Here is a 20,101-nt window from a genome sequence, read left to right as displayed (position 1 = left end):
AGATACATTAATGGTAAGTTCCTGATGACTCATTGCTTGTCATGCATCAGAAACAGCAGTGACTTAAAGAATGAAGGTTTGCAGAAAAACAAGGGAGCTGGGTAATGTACTTCTTAGAGGGGAGTTTTAGGCACAACAAACCTGGAGCTGGAGTTTTATTGCTACTTGCTTCCACAGGAAAAAAACATCACCCACTAAATCCTATATTATCAGAAAGGTTTTAATATAATGGGTGTGAATTTTGTTAAGGACCAGACTGTAAGAGATGTAAACTCACATGAGGTTTTATTCTACAAATTAATAATTTAGAACTGTCTCCCTTTCTGTATCTGTTCCTGACAGGATCAGGAGTCCATAGTAGAAGGAATCATTCTCTGATCAAATAGGAAAACTATGTAATATCTGAAGTGGTCATTGGCACTATAAGGCAGTGATCCTCAACTAATTTGGATATGTCATATTGAAAAGAAAAAAAAATCCCCCCCAAAAAAATACATCTAAGTTAAAGCAAAAACCAAAAAATACCACAACCCTGTACAACTGTCTGCAAGTTTCAGCTCTGTTTAGTTCAACTTTCTTTTGATGCTCACTCTGCCTACTCTCAGAACTGAGTTCTCACGCTGTTTCACTAAACGTGTATGCATGCCTGTGTGGAAGGTCTAACCTTGTGCCCATCCAAATGATATCTGAATGCCTTTCTGACACTGTAGTGGGAATTTCTCTTTCCCAAATCATGCTTCTTTACAACAGCTGAAACAAAGGACTCTTATTATTATTATTATTATTAAAGTCCTTTGCGCCAAGGCAATTACTGCTTTGTGTAAGGAAAAATATAAACAAAAAACCCTAGAAGCACTCGCCTCACCTTTCTTTTTTTTATATATATGCTAAACTTTTGTTTGCAGGTTGGAACATATTTAAGCTGCTATGCAAGTGCAGAAGTGCCTTTTGGAAAGTCAGCAAAGGTATTCCTGTTATCAGTTGCATCCTGGGCTTCCAGGATTCCTGCATTATCAAAGCCTACCGAATGAGGTCCTACAGGATGCCACTACTTTGGTGTTGATCTAACAACGCACTTAAACGTATTGGTGGAATCTATTCACTAATGTTATTTATATGCCAATGCACTAAGCTTTCTATCATTATGCAATTATATTCTATAATTATGCGATTGACAGGGTGACAGAGCAATGTGAAGAAGCAGTTAGAACCCAGGATCACCCCAGCAACAGGGAAGAGAAACCTTCAGGGTTTTCTTTAAAACAATCTGAGAGTAGTTTTGAAGGTTGCACTACAATGCAGTCCGAAATCTGAAAGGGTAAGGAATAGCTTTTGTGAAAGGCAATGAATATTTAAGTGATATTTGCTTATTTATTTTTCAGTGTTAATGGCTATCAGTTTTCTGTTGTTGTAGACTGCTTTACTGAGTTGAATCAAGTGACTTGTATGGGAAAGTGTCATTCTCCTTTTACACCAGCACAGAGAGCTGAGGTGACTTGACCCAGTTTACTTAAGAGATCACAGCAGAGCCGGGCTTTGAATCCTAAAGAAAGGTAAGTGAATAATAGTTCTTGTGTGGCAAACATGCTATGAAAGAAAGGAGTCTTCAGTGATGCATTTTATAGGGGACCCAAACTAATGAGTGTTTGTTGAGTGGTACTGCAGTTAGGATGCTACTGAGCAAAGCAGAGGTACTTGGCCAAATTTAATGTTTTAGAAGACCTATAGGTTATAAATATACATACTTATATATTACCATGCTATATATATATATATATATATATATGGTAATGTATACAATATATAGTAACAGATATGTTACTATTTGTATACAATCATGTGTGTATAGTGATTCCATTCTGTGGAAAACTTCAGTAAGGCAGCCTGGGTAGGAGTTCACAAGATGTCTATGCCTACCTCTGATTTGAAGAACTTAAATTTTTTTGAGAAATTTGGGTTTAGTTAATTATGTTAGAAAAGTTTACTAACCGCTTGTAAAGCAATCACTTAAATTTAGCTAAGTAATTCTGATATCAAAAGCAGTGTGACAGAATATTGCTTGAAGACTACTTTAGCACTTTGTAATTGGCAGATGTTCTTAATTCTCCAGCACACAGGCCGATCCTAGAGGATTTTTAGGGCAAAAAAAAAAATAATGTTGGAGTTGCAGTATCTATACTAGTCGTTTCTGTAACAGACAAGAATCTAAATAGGAGATGTTATTTACCTTTCTGTTCCTCCTGTGAATAGAGCTGGCCATTAATTTTAAAATTTATTTTAAAATATGGAAATGTTGCTTTTTATCTAAATCAAAATTAAAAATATTTCAGCTTGTGAGTGAGCAGTGGTGAGTGGGACTGACTTGGTGTCTAGGTTGAGTTAGTGATGCACATCAGGTAAAACAAGTGCACCTGCTGCTGTTGCAGACTATGCTTCCCTCACTATCTTCTATCAAAGCTGTTCTGTTCTGCGTAAAGAAATATATATTAGGCTTCAGAAAAAGACTGAATCGGGCAGAGAAAGGATGTGAGCTGTAGATATGTCACGTGCTAAGTGAATGCCTTCCACTTGGGCTGAATACTTAAAACCCAAAGCCCCACACTCGAGCCCCTTTTTTGAATACTCAAAAACAAAAGAAGAAAAACTTATGCTTGAAACCTTAGGGAGTGGAATTTTTCAGGCTGTGCACTGTGACAGTGAAAAGGAAAGGGAGAGAAGAAATAAGAATAGCACCAGGAAAAGGAAGACAACTGTTAATGGCAAAGCAAAACAGCATGAACAGTGAGGCAAAGATGGTGGAGGAATTTTGTAGAGCTTTACTGAAGGATGGATTTTTCCCTGCCTCTTCTTCACACTGGTCCCCTGTGCCTCCCTCTCGTGATGTGTTTATTTCCTCTTCCATTTTCATCATGATGTGGCAACTAGAGAAGGACCTTTCTATACTGGTTTACTTGTTTTGCATGTTTAGGACAAGAAGTACTCCTATATCTTCTCCTGGTTAACTTGATAAACCAATTAGTGCTTGTTCAGTTTACTGAACTCCATGCTTTTTGGTTTGTGGTTACATGCTCTCAGACCCTAACATCTGACAGAAAGCAAGGACACAGACTGAAGCAACTTTATTTCTGATCTACCTGTGATTTGTGGGTTCAACTCTTAACATTTATATTCCATTAACATTGTAGTTTCTGGACTGAATAAATATGAAATCTAATCTGTGCTCTCCAGAGGAAATCACTGTAACGCTTGAACATGACACTGTTGAAGGGATTTGGGTCAAACATTGATTTTTTTTTTCCAGTATGCCAGTATCAGTGTATTTTAATTTAATTCAAAATACAAGGAACCAAGAGTTCATGAAAACTAGACTTATACTGAGATGGACTCATTTTCTCAGGGCTGCTATCTCTCAGTCTGCTGACACAGTGAACAACGGAGATAATTCAGTACTTTAAGGAACAGCTAGGCTGCTAGGTTGAGATAGTCTGTATTTATGCTCATTCTGATAAATCTGAGAAGCAATTTGGTAAGTGAAGTGTCTCCAGTGCAGCTTGAGCAAGGTGGCCTTCAATGAGTAGTGTTAAAGCCCAAGGGACTGAGTTTGAGTGGTGGAACTGGTGAAGGGAACTGATTTAGTAGCGTATTATTATGGTGCACAGTAAAACAAGGGTATATGTCAGAGATGCCAAATCTAGAATATCTCTAACAGTGAACCTTAGAAAATAGACTGGCCATGGCAAACTCCACTTGTAAGTAGATAATGAAAGCAAGCAATATTGCTGAATGTGTGCTTCAATACTCCAGTAGAACTATGGGATTCACAGAAGTAATGGACTCTTCTGGACATGAAGCTGAATTCCACGTGATTTCTGTGTATTTACTATTGGGATTTCTGGATAGTAAAGGGAGAAGGTTAGAGAGATGTAAGAATAGATTTCATTGATTAGCTTACAAGGAAGAAATTAGGAAATATGCCCCAAAATTGTAGATACACAAGTCTGAATGTTTTGGGCTGTTATCTAAGATACAATGGTTTGGTCTGAAAGAGGTGAAAAGAACGTCTGTGTTGATTCACATATGTCCTGTGAACTTGTGTATTTGTTGTTTCTGTAACTGAAACAGATTTTCTAGTGTCCAGTGTTGTGCTGTGTCCTCAGCGCAGGGTTCCAATAATCCTGGCAGCAGATTATTTTATTTATTATTATTATTTTCAATAAATAGAGTTCAGATTATGAAATCCCTTCTCTTGCTAACAAACACCTGCTTCTGCAGGCAGATTCCCTGAGACTAGTGTAATTACTTGAAAGAGCACTGAATAATTTCAGTGAGACTCCTACAGTCCTGATCCACTTTGGGTAGTTAGATTTAATTGTGTTTGAAAAGGAATAGAGCCAAAACAAAGTACAGGGGGGAAGAAATCTCAGTGGTTCCTATGGATATGCCTTCATAGTAAGTGAAATCCACATTCTTATCTGAGGTTTACCCCGGATCCCTCCCTGCCCCTGCTATTCACATCTCTTTAAATCCTTGACAGCTTGTCCATTGAATATTGACATATTTGCTCAGACAGAGGTATAGAATAAAGTCTGTACTGTGCTTTAAGAACAGTTCTAGCCCATCTACTTTGCAATGAGTATGCAACTGAAACTCACTTTTTTTTCCCCAGTTCTATTCCATATCTGAGAATTTTTGACCTTTTTCCTTCCTCCTGCACCAGAAACTCATGCATATATGTTTGTGTATGGTTACTGTTCAAATCCTCATTTCAGATGCTTTGCCTCACATCTGACCAGCAGAATCTGTCTCAGTCCAGAAATGCCAAAAAAACCCCAAGCCCAAACAAACAAAAAATCCCACCCCTGTTTGAGACTGGTGGTTGCTGGCCAGAACAGTGTTAAGTCAGTCACGGTGATTCTCACAGGTAGAGCGTGTGAATGACTCTGCCCACCTCTGAAGGAAAGACCAAAATTGGTCAGTGCACTAGGCACACATAAGCACATCTTGGAGTATCTTATCTGTGCCATCTAATTCAGAAAGCTGAGTTGAAAGCCTGAGTTCCTAAGTGGATCATCCAGAAGGCAATGGGCAGAAAATGAGCCAGTGGAGAGGACGGGAAAAAAAACCCAAAACCAAACAACAAAAAAACCCAAGGAGTGAAAAGAAGAATGGGAAAAATAGACTTGATGATTGAAGGTAATTGTTGCCATTCACTCCCACACAATATTTCATAACAAAATGTTTTGAGTTGTCCTCTGGATCCTACACGGATTCTTGTACAGAAGGCCAAGATTCCTAACTCAAGGATGTAGAGACCTCAAAAAATTTGTCACTGTGCATCAGGCCAAGGGCTTCAAGACACCTATGAAAAGGCCAGCACACTTTTTAGTAGCAAACCCTTATCTGTTGATTCATGACCCTGATGTGTTTTTTGCAGCACAAATTAATCTGCCACTCCAATGAGAAGATTTCTTTCCTCCCCACTGACCTTTTGCTGGTCACTGACTCTTGTGGCATTGCTATTTTGTAGTAATGAAAACTAAAGCAAGTGTCCTTTGAGTACATTCACTCCACTCTGGAGTTATTCCTTTATTCACTGCAACATCATTCACTGTAACTTCACGTAGACTTGGCCTGCTCTTTTATCCTGGTATTTTTGTTTTATCTCTGTGTACTCCCAATGCAAAGCCTAGTGTCATGCTAATGCATGCTATAGTAAGAGCACACAAATGTAGGTGGATGGTGAAGAGACTTAAATTTATTTTGGAACAAAAGAAATAGGGGTTGGTGTAAATTCTGAAAAGCACAGCAACGGGCAAGTCTGGCGACTGACCATCCACCAAGAGTTTGTACAATCTATCCTTACTGTTCCATGTAACCTCATCCACAAACTTTGGGGCTGGTCTCTCTCAGACGAAGGTCTAGGGTCAACACTGGCAAATCTCATAGCAGGAGGAGGAAGGAAGAAGAAACAGACTTGACATGACTGGATGACCTGGAAGTTATGCTGGGCATGATACTGGAGACCTACTGGAGATGAATCTATGGGAAAAAGAAGCAGCAGAGTCAAAGTCACAGACCAGTAAATGGCAGCCACTATCATTTTGACTCTTACTGAAGAAACAGCAGCAAGAGTGGGAACATTCCCCAAATAGCAATCAATATAATAAGTGCTAGAAAAACTATTGTAGTTATGTTCTGGGTCACCGCACATGGAGTTGCAAGTTGATACTAGAGGCTTTTCCTTTAGCTCCCAGATATCCTTTGCCATGTATGATCCAAGACAGACTTACACGTGTGAAAAATTTGAGTGGAAGTAAAAGTTTACTCCAGCTACACATGAACTAATTGTTCATATGTATGTTCATATGTGAAGCTTGTGATCCATTTCCCTTGCATTTTTCTGTTCCTAAATCTATTATTTGGGCAAACTTTTATGCTGTTATGCTTACAGCAATGTCCCAGACAACGCAAAAATCCCAGATACTGTACTAAATGAAAATGCCTCTTGATGCTTGTTATACTTCAGATTCTTCTGTTTTCTGGCTATACGGCTGAGAGAAGGAGGAGATTTATTCTGTGGCTCTCTTCCTTAATTCACCACCTTATTCATCTATTTGCAAATTTTCCCTTTTTATTTGCTTGATGATATTTTGTTTTATTTTATTTAGAAGGAACTGAAAACAACAAAGTTCTTGGTTGAAAGATGTTTCCAACAACTCCAGTAGCTACTAGTCTTGCTCATTTCATGGCAAGCTGCTGCGTGAGTCATGAAATATCTCTTTCCTATTTTCGGGATAATCAGATAACCAGTTTTCTAATGGGAGTTCATAAAAATTACCCTTACTGCAGACCTGATCTGACTTCCCTGCTGTGCCAACTTTTTCTGCTTCTTCAACTCACCCTCAACCTTCTCTTCCTTGCAGTTTTATTCCCTTGTTTTGTGAGATGTGGGCCAGTATGGAGTCTTTCAATGTACCTTTTCCACCTGTCAAATGGTCTTACACGTTGTAACGAGCTGGTCCTTATTCACAGAGCATTTAAGGCAATTCTTAAGTAAGATTGGATAAGATTCCTGCACTGTTGCTGCATAGTTTACCTTAACTGGTTAGTGAAATCACACCCCTACAATTCAGGGTTAGGTGAGCCAATTTTTTATTTCTGGTAATTTGACCTTGCCCACTGCTGAAAAATGCAGAAGATCCCTCTGCTTTAGGTTCATATAAGCAAACATTTTGGCATAGGCATCATGCAATTCAGTCCCTAAATTTCCAAAGAGTCGTTGGAGTTTCCAGAACAACCAAAGATTTGGAGGAAGGAGAAGTGAAGGATAAATGAGTTGGAAAAACAGGATGGGGGTGGGGGGTGGGGAGGAGGTTGTTTGCTGCATAATCCTAAATAGTGCTCCACACCAAAGAGTCTCAATCTCCCTCTGAAGGCTTGACCGACTATTCAGTGAAAGCAAGCTTCCTTAACATCACTCAGTTTAGATGCGTAAGGTCGATGTGAATACCTGCTCACTTCCCCTCTGCCCCTCGTGCCCCTTTAACAAGGAGAAAATTGATTCCCTGTTTCTGAACAAAGGTCTGTAGCTAGGAGAGAGCATGGTCTCCCTGGCTGAGTAACAGCTGGGGAAAAATGAATAGACCATATGCTGGGGAGCAGCCGCCAGAATATTGGGACAAAGCTGTGGACCACTGCCAAGCCTCGCAGCTAAAGCCACAGCAGCCAAGGCGAGTGGTGGGGGGGGACTGCTCGGAAGGGGACCCTGCACTGGTCTGCTTTTAGGGACTGCAATGTATGAATTCCAAACAAAAGAAGAAAGAAATTACTTGTTTTCAGAAAGGTCCTTGCAAAAGAAAGTAATTTACCCAAGTGAACAGCCTTGTTAAAACTTGTGTAGTTCCCTTATGCTTTCCTTTTTTCCCCTGCCTGGCCATTCTCAGGAAAGCCTAGCCCACTGCAGAATTTTATCTGAGGGGGTCAGTGGCTACTAATTTCTTTATGTTATCTTTTCCACCCTTACTCATCTTTCTGCAGAAGCCGATTTGTTACTGTTTCTGCTGTGACCTAGGCTCAATGGCAGGAGGGGGCTCTGCTCAGGCAAGCATTGTGAACACCTGTAACAATTTTGCAGCCTCTGGAAGAGGAACTTAGTTTATGAAGGCTGTTATGCAACAGAAATCGATCTGCAATATGTTAATCTGAAACTTTTTTCCCTCATTCTTGGAAACTAATTATATATGCCAGTCTGTTCCAGGCCCACAGAGGATGCCCTTGGTGGTGATGTATAATTTTATTAGAGGTGGACTTGAGAGCTGAAGCTAATGAACATGGTGAGCTTCAGGAGAGAAATAACCAGGACCAACAGCAGCCTTCAGGCAAAAAAAAAAAGACACTCAGGCCTGGACCCAATCTGTAACCCCACGATCTGTGGGACAGAGCCAATTTTTTTATATGAAATATCACTGTAAGCTGGGATGGTTGGGAGCTGCTGGCCCATTCTATACTTCGTGCTAAGTCTATACGAGGTGTTACACAGCTGATCGGTCTTACTCTGTGCAGTGAGTCAACGATCAGTTTGAGAAGTGGGGAAATAAAAAGAATCTTGGCTAAGTTCTGGTTTTAAAAAAATTAAATTTATAAATTAAGGCAATTCTTTATAGGAAGAATATATGGGTGTTATTAAAACCACACTTCAAGTTTCCAGTAAGAATCACATTCATTACAGTCCCTTTTGCATTTCTTTAATCAGACAGGTCTCTTCTGAAACTTCCTACTTTAAAACAGAGTACCTGCTTAGAGAAACTTAGGCAAAAATAGTGAAACAGTTCACATTAATCAATTGTGACTGATTTAAGTGAAACCTAATTGCCTACATTGCTGATACTTATTTGTCTAACAAACCTAAATGAAAACAATTGGAAAAAATCCTTATGCAGTGTTTTACACCATGTTGGTTATTCCTCTGTAATTAGTCATTTCAGATTCTATATATCCAGTCCAGTGTAACTTGTCATATATTGGCTTATAATGTTTAAAGGGAAAAATAAATGAGAATATACTTCTGCAATGGCAATGATATCTACTAAATTTCCTTTTAAATATACACAACAAAATGGATTGTTAAAAATAATCGCCTGAGGATGGTGCTTCTTTCGTCAGTTTTCTACCAGAGCGCATCCTGCACTCTGACAGAAAATTGCTCATTAATCTCCAAGGAAGGACCAGTTTTTCAAAATAGTCACTCAACTATGCTGCCACCGTTAATTTTTTCAGCATTATGGATGCCATTAATTGCTTGATGTGGTTGGTAACAACAATAATCCTTTTTGAATGGGACATTAACTCCAAAACAAGTCATTAGCTTTTGTCCACATACTGTAATTAACACTTAACCTTCCAGGAGGTAAGCATCATGACTTGACAGAAATTGCAAAGGCCACCATGCTACTTCAGATTTGACTTCTTTCTCTAATATTTATATTCACCCTCAAGATATTGCAGTAGGGTGTTTTTGGTGATCACTGTTTTACTAGCAACCACTTGCATTCGGAGCGGTAGACATAGTAAAGGTAAGGGATCTGCTCCGCACTTCGAGCCTTGGGGAGATTTTTCCCTTCTTTTTTCCCCTCCAGCTTTTTTGCTTCCTAAAATGGGGGAAAGGTATGGATGCTTCAGATTACTTCTTCTCAGATGTGTGAGATAGATAGGTCACCTGGCAGGGATGTATTGAGCCACCTTTTGGAGCAGAGCAGAGGCTGTTACTGAGTGGCTGTCGGTTGAGGTGGAAAAGACAAGAAATAAAATATTTTCCTATCTCATACATGCCATACTTTGCCTTTGCAACCTCTGCTCACGTCTGCTACATCTCACCCCAACGGGTGCTGGAATGAGAGGTGAGGAAACAGAGAATAGCTGAGCATCATGGAGTGGAAGAATCTGCCAGAACTGGAGCTGCTTTGATGTGAATTTTGTCAAGAAAAGTAATGTCTTTGTTTTAGCTTTAAGGAAGACATAGAGGGATTGGTTTTCAATGCCTGATCCTCATTTTGGTACTTGGTAAAAGGTGCAGAATTAAGGGCTGTGCATCTATGCAATATGGAGCTCAAAATCTCTGCAATGGTGTCAGCTTTTTCCCCAAGCTACTTTTACATGGCTCTGATGTCAGTAAAGTCACTTCTAATTCATTATAGTATGACTTCAGACTCAGTTCATTTGACTTTGCAGTCTGGGACCAAACCCAGCCCGTTTGAAGTACACATACATGGACAGAAAGGTGGAAGGGCATAAGATATATTTGTTTTTATACTTAAGATAACACTTCTTTATTTGGTCTATGCTTAAAAATGAATAAATAATTTTAAAAAGAACAATAAATTTTACCTGCAAAATAAGCCCCTAGTAAGTCTATTTAGTTGATATTTTTAAAAGCAGTATGTGATTTAAGATATACGGTCTCCCTGAAAACCGAAGAAGTTTGTGCTTCTAGGCTGCTAAAGCATATTTAATATGCCTGTTTTTATTGGATTCTTCTTATTGGATTCACTGGTAGCTTAGCTCAAATTGAAGCAGAGCTTTGGTATATCATTCCTCCAGGACTAAAATGTCAGCTACTGACACAGTCTCAAATATTTCCTGTTTCTTGACTGTGCTTTTTCAGAACATTGGTTGGTGGTATCAAAGGGCGCTTCCCAGTGGCACCTTCCGCTGGTTGAGAAATTAGTAACCTGGAGATGCTCATAAGTCTTGCCTGCTTTGCTCAGAGATAGTAAACACTCAAGCAAAATTACATGCAAGTAATACTCCCTGCAGACACTCTGAGGAAGGCACTGGGATTTCCTAACCCTGCAGCAAATATGCAGCTTACTTCAACACGTCTTGCTTATCTACCTATTCTTTATCTAATTATTCCCATACTCTGGCCTACAGGTTTGTGGTTTGTTTTTCTTTTTTCTTTTTTCTTTTTTTCCCCCAGTTTGCCTAATACCATGGAGTGTGCAGAAAAGGCTGGTGTTAAGTCTCACTACAGGTGCTTTAGCCATAAGGTCATTTGTGTAATATTCTTTGGCTGATGCTGTTGTCTAGCAGCACTTTATATGCTCTGTATTCTTGGAAGCATTAAAAAATTTCCACTCCCCTTTTTTAGTGCATTTTACCTCTTCCAGGTTTTGGGTGTCTTGCATTATTTACCTCTTAGTTTTCTGGGTTTTTTTTCAGCTGGGGCTATATTATTTTTGTTGTTTAAAAATATATTGAACCCCAAAAAATGGCAGGGGTGGAGAATGCTAACACCTGAGTCAATACAAGTGCATACAGTTAAAAAGAGAAAGTGTTTTGCACTTAGATCAGAAGGATTTTGGACTTTAGACTTCATTTATCCATTTTTTTAGAGATTTTGATTGCTGATACCATTTTCTCTAATAGCCATTCTGACTTAGATATGCATGCCGTGCACTATAAATTATACTGGAAAACAATTAAACTACATGTATTTAAGCTATGAAGCCAAATGTAACAGAGTTTGGTAAGAGCTTGTATTAAGTAGATGGCTGGCCCAGGAAGACCATTTTCACGGTGATAACGAGTATTGACTATCGTTATTGAAAATTAGGGCAAAGTTAAGTTTGTTGGCTATGAAGTCAATATAAAGATTAAAACTGTGTAGATACACTTTTGAATCTAATGTCATTTTTCTGTGTCAGTATGTGTGTTTTTTCAGGAAAGTGCTCAGCTCTCTAAATAAAATCTTCATGGGATTATTTTCAGATTATTTGACTGGAGCTCATGAAAAGAGGCTTTGTTTATTTTATGGATTTACATCTAATTTCTTAAAAATAATATTTTTGTAAGTGGGCCAGTAGATCATATTAGACCACAAAAGAAGTATTAGTTTTCTTGCTGCTTCTTTTTTTCTGGAAGATTGTTAAGTGTGACTCACTGTCCTTGGTAAATGGATTTATGGTTTTTTCAGGAAGTTTGCAGCTTGCAGAAGGGGCAATGAGGGTGTTTGGTAAATTATCCACTTTATCTTTTTTTTTAGAAATGTGCTGGGAAAGATTTAGAAGAAAAAAAGGGAAAAAAAATGGCATTGAAGTAGGGAAAACCCGACTGGAGTTAGTAAAACTGGGTAGAAATTTTCTTTTAAGGTGGTGGAAAGTATCAAACCAATCTTTTCTCATCCAGAAGCTGCTGAGCCAATCGGCAAATAGATGGGGGGTGAGAATGCGATAGGATTGAGTGCACCCATAGCAAGTTTGCTGATGACACCAAGCTGAGTGCTGTGGTTGGCATGCTGGAGGAAAAGGATGCCATCCAGAGGGCCAATGACAGGCTTGAGAGGTGGGCCTGTGCAAACCTCATGGAGTTCAACAAGGCCAAGTGCAGAGTCCTGCACCTGGGTTGGGGCAGCCCCTAGTATCAGTACAGGCTGGGTGGAGAATGGATTGAGAGCCGCCCTGAGGAAAAAAACTTGGGGGTGCTGGTCGAAGACAATGTGTGCTTGCAGCCCAGAAAGCCAACTGTATCCTGGGTGGCATCAAAAGAAGTGTGGCCACCAGGTCAAGGGAGGTGATTCTCCCCCTCTATTCTGCTCACTTGAGACCCCAGCTGGAGCACTGGTTCAGCAATGGGGCCCCCAGCACTAAAAGGACATGGACCTGTTGGAGTGGGTCCAGAGGAGGGCCACCAAGATGATCAGAGGGCTGGAGCACCTCTCCTGTGAAGACAGGCTAGGGGAGTTGGGGCTGTTCAGCCTGGAGACGAGAAGGCTCCGTGGAGACCTTGTAGCAGCCCTTTGGTGCCTAAAGGGGTGTGCAAGAAAGCTGGAGAGGGACTTTTTGTAAGTGATAGGGCAAGGTGGAATGGCTTTAAACTGAAAGAGGGTAGATTTAGATTACGTATTAGAAGAAATTCTTTACTGTGAGGGTGGTGAGACACTGGAACAGATTGCCTAGAGAAACTGTGGCTGCCCCATCCCTGGAAGTGTTCAAGGCCAGGCTGGAACGGGCTTTGAGCAACCTGGTCTAGTGGAAGGTGTCCCTGCCCATGGCAACAGGTTCTGGAACTGGATGATCTTTAAGGTCCCTTCCAACCCAAACCGTTCTATGATTCTATGTTAAGACAAGAATATCACTCCAATTTTCCTTCTTATGTGCAAGGAGCTTTCACATGCAGCAGCACACCTAGGGTACTTTCTTATTCTCTGAGGCAGCAGATAACATAGCATAAATAACTTGTGCTTTGACTTGGGAATTTGTTTTCCTCCTCTTTAAGAGTAATCAGCGTCAGCAAGTGATGTGAAAGTAGAAGGTTTTTAGTGCACAGCAGTGGCAACATGAGGAACATCAGTCTGTGTGGAACTTGTGATGGGACAATGCAGAACCGTTGTAATTCAAGATTTCAGTAGCCTAAAGTGCAAGTCTCTTGAGACCATAGTATTCCAAGTCCACAAGGAATATAAAATGGGACAGCAAGGATTTTAGGAGTTTGGCAGAACATAGCCTGTGGTGAGAGGCTTCAGGGAATATCTGCTTCATTAGATCAGCTTGATTAAATGAGTTGTATCAGGAGTATTCATGCTGCCATAGAAAAGCTGAATAAACAGAGTAGATACAATTTCCTGTAGAAGTGGAGAGCTGTGGGATCGCAGGGCTGTGAATTTGATGGGAAAGCTGAGGCTGTTGCACAGCACTCCCTGAAAATCTGTATCTGTAGGGGCTGATAGTTCCATTGAACCTGGTAGGAGTTTAGAACCTGCAGCACTTTTCAGGATTTGTTTTGCACCTGCTAGGTCAAGATGTCTGACATGTGAGAACGTGAGCTCAGTGCTGCAACGTTCCCAAGTCTGTGTTGATACAAGAAAGCACCTGCCCATGTGTTTAGATCTCACTGGAGTTAAGGTGATTTGAATTCAGGTTTAAAATTAAACACATACTTAGACTGAAGGGGAATGAACTTAAGTGTTTGCTAAATTGGGACCCAGAAGCACTAAAGAAGCTCTTTTACTTTTTTTGTTGTTCATTCAAAACTCCCTATTCCTGCAGGGTGTGTAGCCACCATTCACTTTCGTTACAAGGGAAGGGGATGGTAGTTCAGTAGCCATACTGCACACCTTCAGCCCTCTGCATCAAACGCTGAAGTGAAACACTGAAATGAGCCAGGGGATGGCTTACTCTCTCCTAACCCCTGACTATATCATTAGGGTGATAATATTATTTAAGCCTAATATATCACAAGGAAATGGTTTCATTGTTATCCAGTGGAGCCCCCATAACAATGCCGTGGTGACTGAGGCTATAATGAGGAACTGTAAGATTTCAATGGCAAAAGCGATTCATTGCTAGTCCATGACCTCATGATGAAATCATTTCAATGCAGTCAGAGATATGAAGTTATTACAGGAAAACTATTTCACAGCAAGTCTATAAGGACCTTTTCAACGGTACCGTTATGAAGCCATTACAATGTAAGGTTATGATGGTAAAATAGTTTCAATGAAAGCCTATTGTAGTTTAAAAACAGACTAAATGGTGTCAGTGGAAGTGATTCCTCCTTCTAAAACCTGAAGGAATTAAACAGACCTCTGCCTCTAAACCAAAACAAGGACAAATTAGATGTATGACTTGCAGTTGATCAGAAGGGGAGAAATCATGATCTCTTGTGAACAGTCTACTACCGTTTCTGCTGGAGTTATCTAGGAGGAAAATAATGGTTACTGAGTTTCTAGGATGATCTTTAATTAAGGAAATCAAAATGAAATATCATCTTCACAAAACAGTTTACATTAACTAACATTCTTCTGAACTCTTCTCGCTCTATTACAGATTAGTGCATTACAGTATCTCATTTCTCTTGTGATTGTAGTCATTCTGATTTCATTTGCTCTGATAAGGGTAGCTGTGGCATACCTCAAAAATAAATTAAAATTCCACTGCCACTCCCAGTCTAGGATTTTGAGTGACATCTGAGACTGACTGTCAAAGTAAATAGTATATTTCAAAACTGGGTAAAAATCCCCTTACTTTAGACTGACATCTTATCAGTGAGATAGTTACTATGTATCTGGTTTACAATCTGGCCTAATCTAATCACCTGCTCTATCACTAGTGCTGGAAGGAAATAAAATGCACATTTAAAAATTGTTTTGGATAATGCTACCTCACTATGAGATAAAATTAGAACAATATTTCCACAGAGGAACATGCCTCTGAAGCATCTCTGGGTTTTTGAGGCGGAACATCCAAATCTCTCAGTCAGTGCTGTTTCATTTTCAATTAATAACTACATATTTGTTGTTCAAAAAGTTCAGTCAGAGATGGTCTGATAGCACAGCGACTTGGATGTAGGACTCCATGGAGGCTGTGGTGTTTGAGCTCCCACTGGCCATTCAGGAGGGAATGTCCTGGGCCACAAGGACCAAATGTCTATCCCAAGGACAAGAACTCTTTTATTAGAATGAAAGGTTTATGCAAAATGTTCAAGGTTTGACAAACCTGGTTCCCCTGGCCCCTATACATTAAAAAAAATAATAATTGGAAATTATTTCCATGAGCATTAGTTAATTTAAGTGTTAAATGTGCTGGAGTATTGTTACTGGTTAGGAAACCTACAGGGGATTTTCAAAACCAGTTACTTAGGTGAGGGCTCTCTTTACCCTCCTCACTTAATCTGCATGTAAAATGATCTGGCAGACTGTCATAGAGACCCACTCTTTTTATTACCAAACCATAGTGTAAGGTGTGAAACCTTGTGAATAGTAGTTGGTGTGTCCTTTAATCTGGCATCCACGTATTCTAAGACAGCTTGAAGTATAATCATTGGGGTTTTATACATCTTTGCCTCTGAAGAACGTCACCTCTGAAGACATTTTTGGATAGAAAGGCCAGGATTCTCTTTAGCTTCTGAAGAATCCCATCCCTTTGCAAAAACTAGGCTTGAAAGCAAAGCCTTGAACAACAAGAGGTTTCCTCTTGAAAAGCAGTCTCAGTGGTTTACATCAATTTGAATTACACCTTTTGCATTTCCTTTGCAGAGACTTTAAATGGATGCTTATTGTTCTTTTTTGGAACATAGGCCGTTTCTGTGCAGTGACAGCAACAGAAAGTTAGATTAGCAAATGACAAATGAGCTCTATGTTTCCCATTTCAGATAAACTAGAAATTATAGATTTTTTTAAATGATTTTGGTATTAAAAAGTATGACCCAGCTATCAGTTCATCAGTCAAATAAATATCATCAAATACGCTAAAGGATGTATTTTGTCTTCTGATACATTGTGAACCAGGAATAAATAAGCTCTCCTACATTTGGTAGGAAAGCTTCTGTGCAATACTGAAGAAACATGCAATATCCCAACATCAAGTGTCTCAGATTTTGCCGTCCTCATTCTTTTCAACTTTTTAATAAGTTCAAAACCTGTTTGACATCCTTGGAACAGTACCATCAATCTCTGTTATCTCTGGTAATGAGGAGGTTATCCTGGAAAATGGTATAAATTGGATATTGCAGGTACTGTGGAGCATATAGCAGAGAGAGACCTCTAAATAAGTCTGTATCCTGTCAGCTTAGGTCTGCCATTGATAGAATTGATCTTGAGGTGATAATTCTTCCTGGACTCAATGATTCATGATGGTTAATTGGAAGCCTGTATCACAGTCCCAGTGAGGTAGGTACTAGGAGGGTGTGCTGCCTCAGGCACCGGTGAGCACAGAGACTGCTTGTGTACATTCATCCCATGCAACATCCAAGATAATGTGAAAGGTAGAATGCAACAAAACATGGGATGGACAGGCCTGGTCACATCTCCAGGTCATGCTGCTATGGACAGGTCACAGCCCTTGCTTGAGAACAGATACCTGCAGAGATGCTTTTCAGATACTTTGTCCTCCTCACTCTCTATGAGCAGTAGCCTTACAGCTGTGGCACTTGTCAGGGGAGCGAAGTCTTGGTTTCAGTTTTAATTTGGATGGGAGAATTCATATCCTGTCTTTCTTTATGCCTCTGAAGGGTGCCATGTAGCACGGTGCAGTACCTGTGTGGTCTCTCCATGCACTTCCACTGGGCTGCTGCAGTCTGCTTGCAGTCAGCAGGGCTTGTGAGCTGCTGCCTGGGGGACAAGGAGGAGTGTGGACATCAGCCCTTAGACAACATCTGCCTGTAGACTGCAAATTATGGAAACACATTGTCCGATAGTTCATACTTCTGTGATCTTCTACCCTGCTCTTTCTTCGCTGCATCCAGCCGGTGGGCTAACAGCAAAAAATATCATCATTAGTCTTTTACCATTTGTTTTGCTTTTTTATTACTCCAGGGTCATCCATCACTCCTTGTCCTCTTCTGCTTCAATGGTGACTGTTATTTTTGTATAATCAGTAAATTTAATGACCACTATCCCCCTTTTTTTTTATCACCTCTGAAAGTCATTAATGATGATATCAAATAGGATCTGTCTTATTAATTTACACTTAGTGAATTCTGCTGTTTCTCTCTCTTTGGTTTGGTAACATCCCTTTCAAATAAACCTGGAAGAAAATGCAGATGAAATGAAATCACTGTGTTGACCAACTTTACAGACTTCACAGCAATCTTACATATTTCCATTTGAAGAACAATTTCCCACATGATACTAAAAATCCATATATGTTAGATGACTGCCTCTTCTTTGCTTGAAAAGAAGAACATTGTAATTATTTTGAAAAATAGTAGACTCCATTCTGGTTATCATTACTTTTCTATCTGTTTCTTTGTTGGTGACTTAATGGAATATCATCTTGATACCCAGTTTGACCATTGTAATTTGACTGGTGTTTTTATATGACAAGTACAATAAATACAACTAGTGATTTCTTTAAAAAGAAATAGGCTGGCTAGAGCGGGGGGAGAGAGAGACAGAGATTGCTATATCATGAGACATCACTCACAAAAGTTTCAGAAGGCAATGTTAATCTCTTTTTATTAGTTTTTAAAACACTTGATAGAATTTAGTAAGATTTACAGCAATATCTGTTCTGATGCTAAGCACCATAGACATACACTACTATCTGATGGAACTTCAGACTTCCTGGTTTCCAAAGTCTTGACTCTGGTATTTTTTTCATAATTATTGTTACTTAGAAATAACTTGGGGAGCTGGTTACCTCTGACCCTCTCTAACATGCTCATTGGATACACTTTCCTGTGTATCCTGCAATCCTACTAGATTGGTAGAACTTTCTTCAGTAGACCACAGATTGCTTCCAACTTAGACAACTGTTGAGGCATGCAGGGGGATGGTGACCGTCCCCATCCTGACACACAGTCAGGATGAAGTACTACACCGAAGGGTTAGGAGGCATGATGAGTCCCTACGGCTTAAGACATGCTTTAGTCATACATATAGAAAGTATAAAGACTTAGTTAATGGAATTTGGGCATTACAAATTCTCTTTGTAGTCTTCTTACTTGTTTTGCTATAATGTTAGCACATGAATAACTTGCTCAATGACAGCTGGTGTTCAAAGCTGCTATTTGTGGCTCATTTGCAGTAGATTTTTGTTTTTGTTTTTTGCTTTCTGTTCCCAAGTAACTACAGCTAAAGGAAATGTAAAAGTGAAACAACAACAAAAAAATAGGTTGCAGCTTGCAACAAACACATGGGGATAATCTAACCTTTACAAACATAGAAAGGACCTTCAACCAATTGGTAGTTGGTTAATGAAGAGTAAAACTCTTTGGGGAATACAAATTTTTATCATTTTGAAAAGCATCATAAGACTGGAGTAAGGAGCACCATTGTATGTTATCAGTAGCTTTTGGGGAAGAGAAATAGGATACACTGGATTGTTAGTCACAATCATCCATCACTCACATGATACACATCACACATGGTACACCACATTCACATCATACACATCTTCTCAGAGTCACATCCTGATCTGACGTGAATCAAATTTTTCCTTAAATATTTTCCTGACCATATTGCACCTTTTTAAAAGAGTGATTCTAAATACATTTGCAATTTGAATTAGCAAGGACAGCAAAAAACGTTTTTGGTTATGCACTCTTCCCCAGTGCTTTGTGCTTTTGGTATGGCAATGAATCAGAAACAAACCTCTTTAATACTAAATATACATTGAAAAAATTATTTAAATACATAAACATTTCCTCTTACTACATCATGGTTATACTACAGTTTAGCTAATTCTTCTCTGAATATTTGTTTGTGTAGAGGACAGCTGGATTACAGAACTTTTAGAAAGTCCTTATTTCATAGCACAGTTGTGTATGGGTGTTTCTTTTTTCAGTATCTCAATTTCTTTTCTCTTCCCAAAGGATCAAGAGGGTGCCCTCTAGAAAACCAGGGCGACAAATACACAGTTGGAACATTGAGCCCTGCACAAAGTCTTTGAAAGAATCTGTCACATAGAAAATGCAGGATCCATGACTGCATAACACATTCAGAAGAACTTGGTTTAGTTTACAAAAATGAGAAATGCAAACTAGGTTGTTTAAAATACATACTGTATGAAGCTGAGACCAGATAAAACTAGTGAAACATTTTCAAAAGCTTCCTGTCATAAGAACTGTAGAGGTATACATTAATGGAATTCTAATTATTGTTGTTGTTACTGTTATTATTATTATTTACTACTACTGCTGCTGCTAGCAGTCATTGTTCTAAGTAGTGCTTTATCTGTCCAGTACCTACAAAGTTAAGTTCTGCCCTGAAGAGCTTATGCTTGAACTACTTTTTGGATGAACATAGAGAAAAATCTAGATTTTAGTAATACTCCCATGTAGTCCTAAAGTTGCTGCTTACATTCGTTGCAGCAGAAATCAGCTTACTAAGAGGGCAAGGGGCAGTAAGGGTGTGAGGGAAGGAAGCTGTTCCATGTCTGGGCAGTATGGAAAACTGCAATCAAAAGTAAAGACAGGCAGCAGACTCTCAAAAGTGACATTGCCCAGTAAAATTTGTGTGCCAATGTTCAAATGGACTCAGGTGAAGGTCTTTTAAATATGGCAATTCTCCTGTTGCCCTAACTCTTCTTTTACAAGCTCCACCTTATCTTTCTTGGTATGACCAGTGCTGGGTCCAGTGATAAAAATGAGGCCACACTACGCATCA

At 39.4% G+C, this 20,101-nt stretch overlaps 1 long non-coding RNA gene across 1 annotated transcript; it reads left to right on the top strand.

Moving 5' to 3' along the window:
* The first annotated feature begins 1,198 nt into the window (after positions 1-1,198).
* On the top strand, positions 1,199-12,010 carry LOC130151997 (uncharacterized). Its single transcript, XR_008822838.1, has 3 exons — positions 1,199-1,318; positions 1,415-1,553; positions 11,972-12,010. It is a non-coding gene; the product is annotated as an uncharacterized LOC130151997 (long non-coding RNA).
* Positions 12,011-20,101: the final 8,091 nt, after the last annotated feature.

Source organism: Falco biarmicus, chromosome 6, assembly GCF_023638135.1.
Source record: "Falco biarmicus isolate bFalBia1 chromosome 6, bFalBia1.pri, whole genome shotgun sequence".
Taxonomy (NCBI): domain Eukaryota; kingdom Metazoa; phylum Chordata; class Aves; order Falconiformes; family Falconidae; genus Falco; species Falco biarmicus.
This window is presented reverse-complemented; position numbering and strand designations above follow the sequence as displayed.